Below are 18,328 nucleotides of genomic sequence, written 5' to 3' on the forward strand. Positions count from 1 at the left end.
ATAAATATACAACTGTACAATGTGTGTATGTGTGTAAATATACATTTTATTAAAATGAATGAGAGGTATATTGTGGTAAATGGTTTAGGAAATAACCTTATAATAGATACTTGATACATTTGAAGATAAAATTATCATTCTATTCATCTCATGCTCTCAATTATTAAAAAATCATTTATACATTTATTAACATTAAAAAATACTTTTCACAAAACTATTTTTAAGAATCCATTGTGCCTGATGGGAAAGCAGAAAGATGCTGTACTTAGAAAAACCCTCCCTAGAGAGCATAGTTATTAATTATTATTGGTTATTTTATTTATTTACATTTCAAATCTTATCCCCTTCCCAGTTTTTCCTCCACAAACCTCTGATACTCTCCCTTCCCCATCCCCATATGAGGGTGCTCCCCTACTCGCCCACCTACTCCTGCCTCAGGGCCCTGACCTTCTCCTACCCTGGGTCGTCAAACCTCCACAGGACTAAGGGACTCCCCTCCCAGTGATGACCGATAAGACAATTCTCTACTACATATCCAGCTGGAGCCATAGGTTCCCCTATGTGTACTCTTCAGTTGGTGTTTTAGTTCCTGAGAGCTCTGGGGCATTTGGTTGGTTGATATTCTTGTTCTTCCTATGGAGTTGCAAACCCTTTCAGCTCTTTCAGTCCTTGCCCAAACTTCTCCTTTGGAGTCCCTGTACTCAGTCCGATGTTTGACTGCATACATCCTCATCTGTATTGGTAAGTTCTGGCAGAGTCTCTCAGGGGACAGCTATATACCAAGTTCCTGTCCATAAGGGCTTCTTGGAAACAGCAATACTGTCTGGGTTTGGTGGCTGCAGTCGGAATGGATCCCTAGGTGGGGGCAGTCTCTGGACTGTTGTTCCTCAGTCTCTATTCCAATCTTTGTCCATGCATTTCCATTTGACAGGAGGAATTCTGGATTATTATGTTTGATATGGGCGAAATCTCCATCCCTCAAACGGAGCTGTGCCCATCCACTGGATATGGTCTTTACAGGTTCTATTTTCCCTTTGTTGTGTATTTCTGCTAATGTCCTCCCTGCTGGGTTCCCTGACATCTGGGACTTTCTAATGGTTACTACCAGTTACCCCTCTCCCACTGCCACATACCTACTTTTGAATTCAGACACTTCTGGATTTCTCCCCCATCTCCTCCTATATCATCTACCTCCTTTTCCCTCCCAGTACTCTCTCCCGCCTATATCCCTCTCTCCTCCTACTTCACAGAAATTATTTTCTTATACCATCCGAGTAGGACTGTAACTAAAAAAATTTGTCATTATAACTCTCTCAGTTGCTATAAGGCTGTTGCTCTTGCAGGATAATGCTTATAATATGACAACTATGAACGAATAAGTTTCCGAGACAAAGGTTATTCTGCATATTTATTAGTTTTGTTCTGAATCAAAACAAAATTAAAAAATAGTATACTAAAACTAGCAAAGTAAGAAGGATTTGAAATTAATGCAGAAGGGAAACACATGATTTCAGCTCTATTCTACTTTAATTTTTATCACTCTTATGGTATGTAATTTTTAAATATTAAAACAGTAAGTACAAAATACTATAGTTAAGTTAATATACTTTGTGTGAGTTCTTAAAATTTTCTATTAATTTTTTAAATGACAATATAATTTAAGCAGGTCTATGATAATATAAAAGCAATTTTCGAAGTTTTGTGAGCATTCAGTAAATTTTTCCTATTCAGTAAATAAGTATAATGCATTCCTAAACACAAAATAATATTAGCTTGAAAGCTACTGTTTCACTACAGTTGTTTACCACCAAATTGATGTCAAGAATCAAGAAGATATATCAAAGGAATCCATAGTTATAAGCTGCAATCAAATAAACTGTTTCTGTTTATTTATTCATAGTAAGTGCTGCCATCAATTATATTAAACATTAATTATCTAAAGTACCATTGTGGGATGGTTAGGAGCAGATTTTTATTTTAAATTGATGCTTATGATTTAGTCATGAGGTTGGAAATTCTATGTGCTTAAAATATTATTTCCAAACCATTATAATATTCATTAAAATTACATAATTTCTACATCTGAATGAAATTCTAATCACTTCAAAATGTAGTATTCCACGGAGCATTTGTCACAATAATTCTCCAGTAAATGTATCATATATGTTTTGTTTCCCATAGACAATCTGCACAGTTATAACCATAAAATAATTGAGCAAATGCTACTTATACATTTATTCTAGTTCTATAAATACAGTAAACACAAAATTAGTTTTCAAAATATTTGGAAGTATGTAAAAGGAGCAGATTAAAACTATGTTATTAACAGTTGCAAAAATTTATTTTATATGACTTCCACACATAATATATAAATATAAATTGCGTTTTACTCTCTCCTCTTAGCTCCACAAACATCATGGTTTTCATTCTATATATTAAATATGACAGTAAACAATTTAAATTTTTATCTTAAAAATAATTCATACTAAGCTCACGGAATCAACAAACCTGAACCTAATGGGGCAGGGACTGAACTGACAATTGGGAAGCCTATATGAGTTCTAATCCAGGCCCTCAGTATATATGTTACAATGCATAGCTTGGAACTCCTCAGAGATGGCATGGGGGGGTTGTTGAATCTGACACTATTCCTACATTGGAGGACCCTTGTCATCCTACTGGTTTGCTTTGCAAAGCTTTAATATGAATGGAAGTTACTCCATATTAAGGGAGTTAATGTTATTACAACTTAGCATGTCATGTTTGGTTGACACCTGGGAGACCTGACTGCCCTTTTCTAAAGTGAAACTGGGGAAGAGTGCATGGGGAGGTGGAGTGTGCGGGATGGTGATATGATTTGCAAGAGGAAACTGTGGATGTAATACATGAGAGAATAAATTAATTTTATAAAAGAAAAGTTCACACTCTTGATGATGATCACAGAAGCTATGCTCCTTTGACAAAATTTGCTTTTAAATAAAGCTCCCTTTTCATAACATCCTAAAGAGTTCATAAAATTCCAAATATCTAGAACTTATTGGCACACCTAGTACAGTCAATGGAATTATTTACACTTTTCTGGTAATCCTAATTAGATACAATTCTATTTTTTCTTTCAACTCACTCAATGAAGTCCAATAATAGGGAAAAGTTGAACATATGCAAGTTTGACACAAAGTCAATAAAATTGATGAAAGCTTTTAAAATGTTTCATAATAGCAGCATTCATAAAATTGAGAAAAACTGCAATATCAAATGACACAATGAGCTAACATATTTTGACCCTGCTTACTAATACAAATAGAAATAATCAGGGACTGTTGATTTTATTAACTTCAGTAATACACAGAATAGAAGTATATTAGAGGTATATTATATTTTGAATTTAAATTTAAAAGTAAATTAATTGCAATTTCCCTATTATCTACTTTCCCTTTTCAGTAGAAACTCATTTTTCTTTACTTAAACCCAAATGTTTAAATACTTTGGGGACTATATTTTTAGCACCATCAAAGTAGGGTGCTAAAGTATCTCTTTTTAAATTAATAAAGCAATGAAATTGAAGAAGATGTGAGTGCTGAAGTGTGAAGCAGAAAGAAATGCTTCTGCCGTGGTATCATTTATCTTTGTTAAACTACGGATCTTGAAGTATTTGGGAAAGCATGAGACTTTCTTTTGGTGATGTAAAACCATACCAGCTGCATAAAGGTTACTGTTCTTTGTAACACATTTTAACAATATTATCAGAATTTCAGGTTGTAAAATGCACATGCCTCAGAGAGTTTTTATCTTATATTTCAATGTCTCATGTAATCCTTTCTTACTGACAATTTAATAAACTTGCAAAATCTGGGATTACTGTCTTAATAAAATATAAGGTTTACAAGATCACCTTTGCATTCTGAAGACACACAAGTTTTTTTGTTTTGTTTTGTTTTTGTTTTTTTGTTTTTGTTTGTTTGTGTGTGTGTGTGTGTGTGTGGTTTTTTTTTTTTTTTTTTTTTTTTTTTTTTTTTTTTGGCTTGAGTTCATTTGACTTGTATAGTGGCTTTAGAGAATTCACCATAGAGCTGATTTAATTGACACTTTAAAATTTTTGGTACTATTTTTTTTAATTTCCAGATTTCCTTTTATAATTTGGTAGCATATATCTCTTCCACTGATATAGTAAGAGAAGCACAAATGTTCATAAGAAACCTAAAACTCTCTTCCTCCTATCCCTACCTCCTTTATGTACTTGACCAATAAAATTAAATGAGTATTTTCTAGAAGTGGCTCTTGAATATTTCAGTTAGTAGTTTTATATTTAAAATGCTATGTTCTAAGTAATCGAATAACCTCAGAATGATTAAGATTATGGCATGAAATTACCTGTTGATAATTAAATACTTTTTAATGTTGAGCAATACACTCATATTTACTCATTAGTAAAATTTGTATTACCAAATGCAAACCTGATGTTTGTGTCTTTATCAGTTGGTTAGAACATGCATATACCCAACACTGAGTTTGATTAATATAGAAATTAAACGGTTACCTATTTTGCCATAAAAAAGAAAGAAACCAAAACCGTTGTTTAGCTAAAGCAGTGGTTTTCTACCTTCCTAATGCTGTTTGCCGTCAATACAGTTCTTAATATTGTGGTGATCCTCACCCAACCATCAAGTTATTTCTGTTGGTACTTCATATGTGTAATTTTGCTGTTATGAGTTGTAATGTAAATGTATGATATGAGAATATGAGACCCCTTTGAAAGAGCCATTTCCCTTACCCCCTATTGGCACAGGCAGTAAATCAATGATGCCTAAAGATATCTTGTTATATCCGTAATCCAGTGTCTCACTTAGCCATCATCAGAGAAACTCCCTCTTACAATAGATGGAAACGAACCCAGACCCACTACTGAAATGGTAGAGAGAGTGAGAGGCTCAGAACACCTACTCCTAAATGAGTTGCCTACATCAAACTCCATTCTTTAAGGCTCAGTGAGATATGAGGAAGAAGAGGCCACAAAATTTCAGAGGTATCAGGCTTGGAAGACTACCAGGAAGTAGTGACTACAATACGCAATAGGGCACATACACATAATGCGTTTATGGACTCTGGCAGGAGGCCAGGACCTTCATAACTTCAAGCATAACAGGATTCCCACGTTAAGAAGAGGGATAGAAAACAGACTCCCGGGGTTGGGGATTTAGCTCAGCGGTAGAGCGCTTGCCTAGCGAGCGCAAGGCCCTGGGTTCGGTCCCCAGCTCCTGAAAAAAAAAAAAAAGAAAAAAAAAAAAAAGAAAACAGACTCCCAAACTATCTAGGAAACTCTCTGCAATGGCTGCCTGCTTGCAAAAGAGAAATTAGTTTACTGAAATGTAATCTCATTGGGTGTATTAACCACACTTAAAGGGTAGATCACTTGCACATCGGTAGAAGGCAAGCACAACTTAATTTAGTGTTTGTTGAGTTTTGTTTTGTAGACTATTTTGTCTCTCTTTACATTTTTGGGGGGGAGGGGACATGCTTTTGTATTATTGTTCTTGTGCATTATAGTGTCTGAGTATATTAGTCTTGTGTGTGTGTGTGTGTGTGTGTGTGTTTACATATGTATGTTCATCTGTGTGTAGTCTATTCCTTTTTCTCTCTTTTCTTCATTCTGATTTGTCTTGTTTCATGTTTGTTTTGCCTCTGCTTTTCGGAAGAAACAGAGAAACAGAAAGAAATAACATGGATTTAGATGGGTGGGGAGATATGTATAATCAGAAAGTAATTAGGTGAGTTTATTTATACACATTAAGTCAGAATATATTGTTTGAAAAATATTATTTTTCAATAAAATGTATGAAAATAGAGAAAAAGAAGAATATTCCATTTCTCGTGGTCATGCTGTTTTTAAAAATGGTTCAAGCCATTACAGAGTAGTTTAAAAAGATAAATGTGAAATAATTTAAAGCTAAGATAGAAATCAGCATTAAAATAACAGACATTTTTTAAAGTCATCTGATCATGTTAATGAGTCCACAAGCATATAAAAATACCAAGTATAACTGGGTGTTTGTGGTACAGCCCTCTAATCCAAGCACTTAAGAAGTAAAGGGAAATGGATCTCTGAGTTAGAGGCAGGCCTGGTCTATAGAGTGAATTCCAGGACAGCTAGGGCTTCATAGAGAAATTCTGTCTTTAAAAACAAACAAACCAAACCAAGCAAACAAAGAATACCACTTGTTAATCGAAATTTGTATTATTATTGATAAAAAATAAAGTATATTCTATCATGTGCCTTAAGCTCCCTTTGATGGAAATTGTACATCTTAGATAAAGTTAGTCATATCTAACTTCATGGCACTGATTTGTTTATTAGAGCATCTTGTTTGTCTGGCAGCAGTATATAAGATAATTAGAAATCATGCAATATGATTTATCTAAAATTTCATATTTTTAATATTGTGAATATTTAGTTCCATGTGTGTAGTTGTGCTTATTATAGCAAATATGGAATTCATACTGTTAATCTGTAAAGAAAGGTTTCAAATTTACATTTTTAATTTTTAAGGTTTTCTTTTGATTTCTAATATTTATGTTTTAAAGAATAGTGAAAAATTAAGGGTTGATTGAGCATAAAAACTAAAAAAAAAACTCACCCAAATGATTCTAATTTATGAAGGTTTTGTCTATTTAAGTTATAACTACAGGATTGACCTAAAATTTTTCTTTACATTTCACTATGCTCAAATTTTATGTCTTGTGAAAATATACACACAAGACATAATGGTTTAATGGTTTAAGTTTCCACTCTAAATTAAAAAAAAAAAGTCATTCAAGTGAATGACTTTAGTTCTTATGTCAATGAGTATTTAATAAGATATTGTCATATCATTTCCAATGTGGGAAAATACAATTAAGTAAATTTCTTGATAGTAATGTATAAACTTAGATAACTTATGAATGTTTTTGAAGTATTATTTTTTCTAAGATAATGAAAGAATTACCACAATTCCATAGTCACTAAATATCATAGTTAAGTGGTATAAATTATAACTGCTGATAGCCTGCCTCCAAGCCAATCTGTAATAGGAAACAAATAGTCTTCCAAAGAAATTGAGATATCATAGCAGTGCTGAGACGGGAATTTCGATGGGAATTGCAGACCCAATGTCTCCCCCCTTGCTCATTCCCTGAGTGCAGAATGACAGATGGGATTGTTGACTAGCTTCTCCCAGGTTATCACATCATAATCACAAAGTTCTATGGAGGAGACATTTACTATAATGGCTCTTAATACACATTTGCTTATTAAGTTTAAAATATTTATTTATTATGCATTAGTCTACTGCCATTTGATAGAATCTAAGAATCATTCTTGATGTATCAGTAAATAAATGTCAAATAAGTTTGCTTTGGGGAAGGTGGTGAGCAGTTCTAAATGTACTTTAATTAAATATTAGTATTTGAAATTATTTATATTTTAAAACTATATGTGCATGAATATCATAATAACATTTATGCAATATAAGTAACACCATTTGCTGGCTAATTCAGAAAACAGTGTACACTGAGGAAAAAAATAAAGTGAATCAATCAAAATTTGAGTAATTAATTCCTAAAGACACAAATCTTGCTGTTAATAATTTTTCTTATAAAGCAAATTAAATTTTGATAAAATTAAACATATTTTTTTTTCCGGAGCTAGGGATCGAACCCAGGGCCTTGCGCCTGCTAGGCAAGCGCTCTACCGCTGAGCTAAATCCCCAACCCGGAAATGAAACATATTTTGCATTGACTTTTGTATACTTCTTAAAGTAGATTTGTTCTAGGATTCAACACCACATATTCAAACCACATTGTGTGCAAAACCTTTGGGTTTATTTTTGTGGAGTTTGGAATCTTATGCTGATAAAATGAACTTGGAAGTGGAATCAAGTGTGTGCGGTTGAAGAATGTTTTAAAGGCAGTCTCAGGCTCTCTGAGATCCTGGAAGCCCTGATTTGCACCACTGCTCTGGGGCATCAGGCAGGGTTTTGTTTGTAAAAGGTCCTTTATTTCAGCATCTATTTGACAAATGAGGAAAAGATTTTCTTTCTTTGCTCTTGGATTTTAGAATTGCGGTGGCCCATTGCTAAGGTAATGCCAACTTCTGGTGGTATTAATGTTTTTGGTGGTATTAATGGTGGTATTTTGATATGGTTTTGTTTTGTTTGTTTTTATCTTTAGATGAAACCAGAGTTGGATCTTACTGTTTTTCACTTGGATCAGCATTTTGTGTACTCCTCCTATTTGGTTTTAATGGTTCTATGTAACCATTCTCTAAGTGTAGGTATGAGTTTTGTTTTCCTTAAATCCAAAATCTGTGTTAATAATGAAGAAAGGATACTTCCAAAATTTGTTATAGTGTAGTATTTAATGGTCTATCTTTGGGACAAAAGATGATCCAGTGAGAAAAGGCAGTTGCTTTCAAGCCTGACAACTTGAAATTGATCAATTGTATAAAAGAAAAGAGCAAACTCATTCAACTTGGTCTCCTATCTCTATAGATAGATTAGACAATACATTCATTCACAGACACAAAGAAAGCATATTAAGAATATTTTTAAAGAATCTTATTTACCTTGTAGCAAGTTTATAACACAATTTTTTTGACTCTCTGTATAAAACTAAAGCAAAAACAAAAGCAAGTTCCCTATACAGAAAATGCTTTTGGAGAAAGCTTCATGGGAAGCCTCATAGGAAACCTACCTAAACCCTGAAAGTTATTAGTTGTTTCTATTTGAATAAGGACGTTGGTAACAATAACATACATACATACATACATACATACATACATACATACATACATACATACATACGTACCAGGTGGTATGTAGAGATAAATAGAAGATAGGTGATAGATTAGATAGATAGATAGATAGATAGATAGATAGATAGATAGATAGAAACTATTCCAAATTGTACTTTCTATATTTACATTCCAGTAGTTACCCTTTCCTCATTTCTCCCTCCACTGTTTGTCATCCCATTTGTCCTCCCCTTTTCCCCCAAGAGGGTACTCCTACCCCTGACCAGACCTCACTCTTCCCTGGGGCCTCAAGTCTCTCGAAGATTGAACACATCTTCTCCGACTGAGGCCAGACAAAGCAGTCCTTGCTATATATGTGTCTGGAGCCTCAGACTAGCCCATGTATGGACCTTTATGACACTACAGGGCATGGGTGACGCTCCACACCTGGACACCCAGGTGTAGCAGCCCATGTAGCAATCAGCTTTGACTCACAAACGTACATATTGATTACCTCAAAGAGTATCAACATATCTGATAGTTTTAACCCTTATTTACAATCGGTTTTAATTTTATGTCACTTCTGATATTTTATGTTTTTTTTTTAATTCCTAGAGGTTTCTTTATAATAGAACGTATTATTATATCATTCAATGAAGCAAAGAAGTGCAGGCCAACAGGAACCGGATGTAGATCTCTCCTGAGAGACACAGTCAGAACACAGCAAATACATAGGCGATTGCCAGCAGCAAACCACTGAACTGAGAACGGGACCCCCGTTGAAGGAATCAGAGAAAGGACTGGAAGAGCTTGAAGGGGCTCGAGACCCCATATGAACAACAATGCCAACCAACCAGAGCTTCCAGGGACTAAGCCACTACCCAAAGACTATACATGGACTGACCCTGGACTCTGACCTCATAGGTAGCAATGAATAGCCTAGTAAGAGCACCAGTGGAAGGGGAAGCCCTTGGTCCTGCTAAGACTGAACCCCCAGTGAACGTGATTGTTGGGGGGGAGGGCGGTAATGGGGGGAGGATGGGGAGGGGAACACCCATATAGAAGGGGAGGGAGAGAGATTAGGGGGATGTTTGCCCGGAAACCGGAAAAGGGAATAACATTCAAAATGTTAATAAGAAATACTCAAGTTATTTAAAAAAAATAAAAAAAAAAAGAAATGTAATCTCTCCTTTCCCAAACTCAAATGACTACAAAGAAGGCAACTGTTTAAAAAAAAATTAAGGGGCTGGAGAGATGGCTCAGTGGTTAAGAGCACCTGACTGCTCTTCCAGAGGTCATGAGTTCAATTCCCAGCAACCACATGGTGGCTCACAACCATCTGTAAGGAGATCCGATGCCCTCTTCTGGTGTATCTGAAGACAGCTACAGTGTACTTATATATAATAAATAAATAAATAAATAAATAAATAAATAAATAAATAAATAAATAAATAAATAAATAAAAATTAAGTTTATTTCATTATGTAGCTTGGTAATATATATTCCATTTAAAAATATCTGCTGCCTGCAGTTGAGTTCTTCCTCAAGATTAAATTGACTATAGCCATCTTTTGTGGATCTATACAAATTTCAGTTTTTTTTCAATTGTTGCAAAATATCCTTCAGTAATACTTGTAATAATTATTATCCATCTCATAAACTGTGGTCCTTTTCCCAGTCAAACATATCCAACCTTCACATGCTTTGGATCTTAGCCCTCTTTCTGATGAAGAGTCAGTGAAGATTATTTTTGCCCAATATGTAAGTTGCTGATCTAGCCTACTGACAAATCTTACAAATATTGCTGTCTGTTTATTATACTACGCCTCATCTTTTTTTCTGTTGGCTTGAAATTAGGGTAAAATACATGTGTTTCTCCTTTGTAAATGTGAATGAAGCTAATGAATTTTCCTAGTATTTTTTTGTCAAATTTATGTATGAAATGAAATTGAAAACAGAGTAGCCATTCTTCTAAAAGAAATAGAAGAAACCAATAAAAGCATAATCATATGAAAATTATTTCAGGAATATCATCTCTAAATAAGACAATAGAGACACAGCCTGATACAATGCAGTGTGTGTGTGTGTGTGTGTGTGTGTGTGTGTGTGTGCGCGCACCCGTGTATGTGGGTATCTTTAACCAATTCCCAGTGAAATTAACATGTTGTAGCTCTATAATTTCATGCTTTTTGTCACAGTATTAGAATGGTTATATAATATATTGCATACAATACAGGGTTTATCATAGGAATAAAAGAATGCTGAAATGGGAACCTGGGTCTGCTACAAAAGCAGTAATGCTTCTAACAATTGAGCCATCTCTCTAACCACAAAGTCAAAGAATGTTTTCCAACCATCTCCACCATTTATAACAGAACTCTTTTATATTTCAAAATGCAGGCAGCAAACCATGGAAATTCTTTGTATACAGCTTTTTATTTTGAAATCGTGCACATGGTGGGAGATAAAGAAAGAGAGGGAAAGAGAGGGGGGAAGAAAGGGGGAAGGGAGGGAGGAAGGGAGGGCGGGAAGGGGGAAAGATAGGAAGGGAGGAAAGAAGGGAGGGAGGAAGAGAGAGAAAGGAATGGAGATACAGAAAGACATTGAGTGGTAAAGGTGGTGAAAAGGATAAAGGGATGAAGGATGATCCAAATACATTTCATACATTGTATGAAAAAGTAAATAAATAAAAATTTAGTACCATCAAAAATCCTTCTCATGTTCATTTCCCCAGCATTAGCGGAAACTACTTTTCTATTTCCAGTGTCTCTGATTTGAACCATGTTAAACTTCACTGAAGTAACTATAACATACTGAGCAAATTAATCGACATACATCTATTTGTGATTTTATACTTAATACATTTTCCTGAACATTACCATGGTTGTGCACTGGCATGGAACACTTTTCCTTTATATTATTATCCGTTCTACAGTAGTCCTATCATTTATATCTCTGTTAATGTTCCATAGTGTTGGATACTAGTCCTTCTCTCCATTGTTATTTTCAACTGGCATCATTGCTGTTGATGATATTGATATCATAGTGGTAGGAGGTAGAATCATGGACTCTCAATTTTCCATTTAGCTAATATACATGAATGCTATTATATATATATATATATATACATACATATATATATATATGCCATTTGGTTCTTGTTACTGTTGAGTTTTAGAAATGTGCTCTATATTTTGGACATGGTCTTTATGGTATCAAAGTTACAAAACTAAATATACCCATGAAGATGTAAAGACTTTTTAAACGAATGCTAAGATGATTGAGATATATCACAAGTTTTCAAATAAAAGTCATTCTGAGATAGACTGAGAATCATGGTGCATACGTTTATCATTAAAATACTAAAATCTTTATTTCTTTTCTAGGAATTATCAATGTCCTTATTTTGTCAAACCTGTAGACTTTACCATAATAATATTATCTTTGGTGTGTGCACTTATCTTATGGTCTAATATGCAATGATTCCACAGCAACTCTTGAAATGTTTTCATTGTGTATGTCACTAATTGCTGAACTGAGAAATTTGCATTCATGAATACTGAAACTAATTTAGATTAAGTAAGCACATAAACTTATAAATTTAAAATATTTTCAAGATATATAAATGTAAATTAAATAACCTAGACTGTTTTACATTTGGGACAGCAAAGGCTAAAATTGCAAAAAGAAGAAAAAAGGAATTTCAAATGAAAGCCTCAAGTTGCAAGAACTAATATCCCTTAACAGACTGTAGTTCACATATTTGTGTCAGTAAACACATAATAGAAGAACTTTTATCCAAAAACATATAATTCATTGCATAAAATGATAACAAAGTTAAAAAATCTGCTGTTGTATCGTTTGTTTTGGAAAACAAATTTAAATGTCAGAAAACTGAAAAATATTTCACATAGCAGCACATACAATAAAGATGTGAGAAATTACTATATATATATATTATATATCATATATGTAATTTTCAAACATGAAATTTTTTCCAGGCAAATGAAATACCTACTGAGGAAATTAAATCATTTGATTCAGCTGCTCAACTCCTGCAAATCATCCTGGCATTTGTAATGCTGTCTTTTAAGTTGCTTTCCTTGGTTAACCAATTTGATGTCTCCCTAACCACAATTCCTGTCATTTAGCACAGTATTTACAGTTAGCTCCTTAAATTCCCACGTAAGTATAGGAATTCAGAGAGGGGAAAGCATCAGCAAACCTGTTAACACAGCTGTGGGAAGCCTCAACACTCTCACGTTCATTTCCATGAGATCTCTTCTCCAACTGGACCCTGCAGTATATTTTATTTTTCCACTGAGCAGCAATATAGACCACTGATGAAAGAGGATTTATCCAATTACTATGAGTAAAGTAGTTTTAACTTCCTTTAGATATCCGCTAGCAAGATATAAAATGACACTTACCGGACACATCAGTAGCACAATAGGGCCTTTATTGATTTTCATATCATGTTCTTCAGTCTGAGATGGCTCTCCAGAGAACTGCACTTCCCAGCAGGAAAAAATTGCCTTCTCTATGTTTGAATTCTCAGGTCTATTAATGCATCCCTAGCTGGAGACAGTGTCATTTTCGTTCTATTTCTTTGTAGTTGATGTGTCTACACCTTGCTATCGTAGTGCCTAATGGATGCTGGGGTTGTAGGTCAAAGTATGAAAACAAAAAAATGAAATTGCTTAGCCTGTGAATCAATAAAAAGGACTCTTAACACTTTTTCTAAGTATAAAATGTGCAACCAATGAAGTGTGATGGGTGCGTTCAACCTTGTACTAAAACTATATAGAGAAAATGTCCAACTTTCAGCGTTGTACTCAAATTGAAGATAAATGGGGACTGTTTATTTACGTCCCATATCTGCTTCCAGAAAACTAACAAATATGCTTTTGTCGTGGTGATTAAAATAGTATAATCTTTCCAAACGTTGCCTTACAATGAGGCTGGAAAATTTTCTGTCATTACCCTATCCAAAACATCTAATTCAGACTACATTTTACAAACAAAATCATATCAAAGACAAACAGTGGTTACTTTTAAACTGACCTTTCAATAATCACATTTGATTAGTGAAAGCCTCAATAGGAAAATTGACCTTAGAGTTTACACAGAAAATAATGTTGTTTAAACTGACATAAAACCTAGAAAATAAACATGACAATGTATTGTGATAAAATGAAGCTCAAATGCTTTCAACTGCCCTTGAAATTCATTCCACTACCCTTACATTTTTTATCTATATTGGGCATTTTATAGTTTGGTGTTGTATAAGTTGTTTCCTGCTAAACTTCTATGCTTTTGTTCATTATGTAAGAACATGACACACAGGGATGACTCACAAATAATATTGAAGGTACAAGTAGGCCGGAATACTTTGTAGCAGTCTTCAAGATATTCAAGTCAAACTGATATAATGTTATGAAATATATGGGTATGTGTGTGCACGGAACAAAGTCAGCCAATGCTGCAGAGTGAACAGCTGACCAGTCTTAGTTTCAAAACAAATTATTTGTCCCTCACCCTCAAATTTCACCTCAACTTACTTGATGTGTTATCTACACCGTGATTATATCTAATTTAGAGTAATGAAATTGGTGAATTTATAAGGATTCAATGACTTTTGTAAATTACATTTAAAATTGCTGTTTATTCCTGTTACTTTGCTGCAAATGAATTTCTAGTATGTCATCTTAAAGACACTCTTTGCGGAGGAAGTCATAACATTTAGATAGAGGGATTTCACTGCATAGCATGAATACCACTGCATTTATAGGTCATGTTTGATTTCTCATTGTAATATATGTACAATAACTTCATTAGTCACTAATATTTTCATAGAGAATCAGAGAGAGATGAAAAGGACATAATCAAAGATCCATAAAGAATTAAAATAAATCAGTGAGCTATAAACACACGAATGACTGCATTACTATCAGAGCTAAGGAAAAATAACATCAATATAAAACAAAACATAAAGTAGATCAAAGTAACTATTTAAAACAAATACAGATTTTGGACAAATGTTGCTCAAAGTAACAGTGGCTATGCAACTATGAAATTTAGTTAGAACACTGGAAACTTTTTCAACTGGGATACTATTGAATTATCTATCATGGTTTTGTCAAAAGAATAAAGGATTATGCTTGAAAATATGTCATCGAAAATAAGTGATATGAAACACAAAATACAATGTAAATGTTATGATATTTTTTATCAATATTTTCATTTGTATTCTATTCCTAAAACACAGCATTGTCCAGTGTGGCACAAACTCCTGAAAAGTCTGCATTCAGAAGGCTTGAGGCATCAAAATCATAAATATCAGTGCAGCCTAAATTCCAAAAGCTCAAAATAGTCTTGTTTGCATGAAAAAAATCACTCTCTGTATCCAAATTACATTCTGAAAACAATAATATGTATCATTCTATATACACGCAGTTTTAGAGCCCTACCTGGCTAACCACATCACTATGTTTACCCTTATTTTAATTTAATTTGAGCCGATTCTGTGGCTTAACATTAATAAAGCACATCTAAATAAATATCTTGTTAAAAGCATGGGAGCATGAATCTTTGATCATCTCTATTTTGCATTTTACATTTTAAGTACAAATTGTTGTCAAATTTAAAGCATATATCACATACATATATGTATACACACATAAACAGAGAAATATTAGGCAAAATGTTTCAGGTATTTGATATATTGCTTACATTTTATTTTGTACTTTTGTTCACTATAAACATGTGTTCCTCAGTAGAAGACACTTCATAAAAAGACAACATAACTCATTATCTTGGCGCTTTAGGGAGTATGTATTATACGATAATTTATATGAGGAAACAAAAAAAATGTACAGAATAAGTACCATATTGTTAGTAAATAATACTTAACTATAGCCTTGGAAACCTTAAATTTCATTCTAATATTAAAAGGAAAACTCTTGTGTGACAGTTTTTAAAAAGGGTTTTCCATTGTACCTGAATTATCTGAAAGATCTATATACAAGGACTGTACACTTTCCACAAATATTTTTTTTCTTTTGGGAAAGAATAAATGTTCTCAAGAAAGGACATAGAGACACAGTGTGGCCTAAGATTCATTATATTTGTTTTGACATTATTATTTATAACATTTTTTGCAGCATGCATCTAGATATTTCTTTATAATAATTATTATAAATTTATTCTTCTTTGTATGTTTTCAGCAAACGTAATCTTGAATTTTTTCCTTTGGTTTGCCAATATAATGCACAATGACAATGTACAATGTGTCATGCTTCTATAAACTATGATTTCTTCCAGAAAAATGCTTACTATGTATACACCCTACAGTAAGCAGTGTCATTAATGAGAAGGGTGGCCGTCATAAGTACATTAATAACAAAGGTCAGGGCAATAGTCGTTTCATTTTGTTGTCATGATTTGAGGACCTGAAAATTTTATCCTAAAAAAATATAAAGGCAAAATTTAAAATAGTTATAAGGTATGATTAACTCATAATCTGAAAAGCATTATGAACCATCTATTTTTTCATAAAACTATTTCAATCATTTCAATTCATACTTTTAAACATATTCAATATTTAATTTCAATTAAAACTACTATTTCATATATCTCAGTTGAATGTAATATTTTTCTTTTTGTGCATATGCAGACAGCTTTTCCTTGTTGTAGTCTTAGTATTTTCTTTGTTTGTTTGCTTCACTTTCCCCTTTATGCTGCCCCAGAATTTACTGCACCTGTCCCAGCTACATATGTTCTGTGACATCTGCGTATTCCATCATCACCTACCTTGTGCCTTACATAAGTCATTAATATTAATATAAATATTGAATAAGACCATATTAAGGACAAACGCTTAAATGCTTTATTTTTAGAAGATATTAAATTTAAACTTATGAATTGGTTACAGTATCTAAGAAATAATAAGTGAGGCAAATGTGTTATTAAATATGAAAGTATTTATTTTTATGAGAAGCACATCCATACAGATACACACAAACACATACAAATACGATCTCTTCTCACATACACATACTGACATCACTAAACAATAAACTCATCATTTCTAAAAAAGCTTTATTACTTCTATAAAATTATCACTGTTCTAATATTCAAGAGAATACTGAATGAATACTTAAGATTAATAACTCAGCCCTGTAAGACATAATTCTCTCTCTCTCTCTCTCTCTCTCTCTCTCTCTCTCTCTGTGTGTGTGTGTGTGTGTGTAAGTGCGTGTGTGTGTCTGTGTGTGTGTGTATGTGAAGATGCACAATGTGCTACCCTGTTCCTAACTTATAGACAAAGAATACCCTCCTGCATCAACCTAGAAAAAGAAATCAATGAAAAATTTTATTGAAAGAAACACATATTATAATCTCAAATATGACTGAATGTATCTGCATTTTCAGATACCAAAATCAAGACAGATTAATTGCTAAAGATGACATAAGTGAATTTCATCTTATTGTGTTAGTCACCATGGGACATTTTGCTTTATTGTCAGCACTGTTAGGAACTATGAAAATATTAGAAGCCAGTAAGATTTGTGCTATAAATTAATTGTCTTTTTTTCTTATGTAAGTGTCTTATAAATATAATCATCTCTCCTGGTGATTCTATGTTCTCTTTTTATTGTAAACTCTATGATATAACACACACACACACACACACACTATAGATAGATAGATAGATAGATAGATAGATAGATAGATAGATAGATAGATAGATAGATGGATAGAAAATAGAAAGATAGATGTAGATAATAGGTATCTAATCATGAAATGATTCAGATTAAATAATTTTAAGAATGGACTATTATTTACAATGAGTTAATCTATATTGTAACTATTTTAATGTGATACTCTTGCTTTGTAAGAAACAATGGAAATAAATATTAATAACATTTAAAATCTAATGTCAAAAGTGTGTGTGTGTTTGAGATAGACAGATCAATAGAGAAATACAGAGATGTAGACACCCAACAGTTACAGAAAACAGTGACAGAGACAAAAGAGAATGGGACAAAAGAGAAAGATTGAGATTCAGTATCCAAAACTATTTACAGGATCAAATGACTGTACCCTCTGCCAAGAGCCCTACCTGTTAAATATCTTGATCATTGCAAATAGCACCTCAAGGCAGAGTCCAAGACTTTAGCAGATCGATGTTTTAGGAGAGTACAGATTCAAACCACAATGGAAGATATACTTGAGAAATAGTTGTATTGATATGTATGGAGGATGGAACATAGTTGGCCCACGGGAAGTGACACTGTGAGGAGGTGTGGCCTTGTTGGAATAGGTGTGGCTGTGTAAGAGGAAATAGTCACTCTGTAGGCAGACTTTGAGGTCTCCTAGTACTTAAGCTTCCAGTGTGGAAGAGAGTCTCCTTCTGGCTGCCTGTGGAAGGCAATCTCCTGACTGTCTTCCTATCAAGAAGTGGAACTCTCAGCTCCTTCTTCAGCACTATGTCTGACTGCATGCTGCCATGCTTCCTGCCATGATGATCATGGACTGAACATATGATACTGTAAGTCAACC

At 33.5% G+C, this 18,328-nt stretch overlaps 1 non-coding gene across 1 annotated transcript; it reads right to left on the reverse strand.

Moving 5' to 3' along the window:
* Positions 1 to 8,196: 8,196 nt before the first annotated feature.
* Positions 8,197 to 8,267, reverse strand: Snord19b (small nucleolar RNA, C/D box 19B). Its single transcript, XR_015633833.1, has one exon. It is a non-coding gene; the product is annotated as a small nucleolar RNA SNORD19B (small nucleolar RNA).
* Between the last annotated feature and the right edge of the window lie 10,061 nt (positions 8,268 to 18,328).

The sequence above is a fragment of the Rattus norvegicus genome, chromosome 11 (assembly GCF_021556685.1).
Source record: "Rattus norvegicus strain SHRSP/BbbUtx chromosome 11, alternate assembly SHRSP_T2T, whole genome shotgun sequence".
Lineage (NCBI taxonomy): Eukaryota > Metazoa > Chordata > Mammalia > Rodentia > Muridae > Rattus > Rattus norvegicus.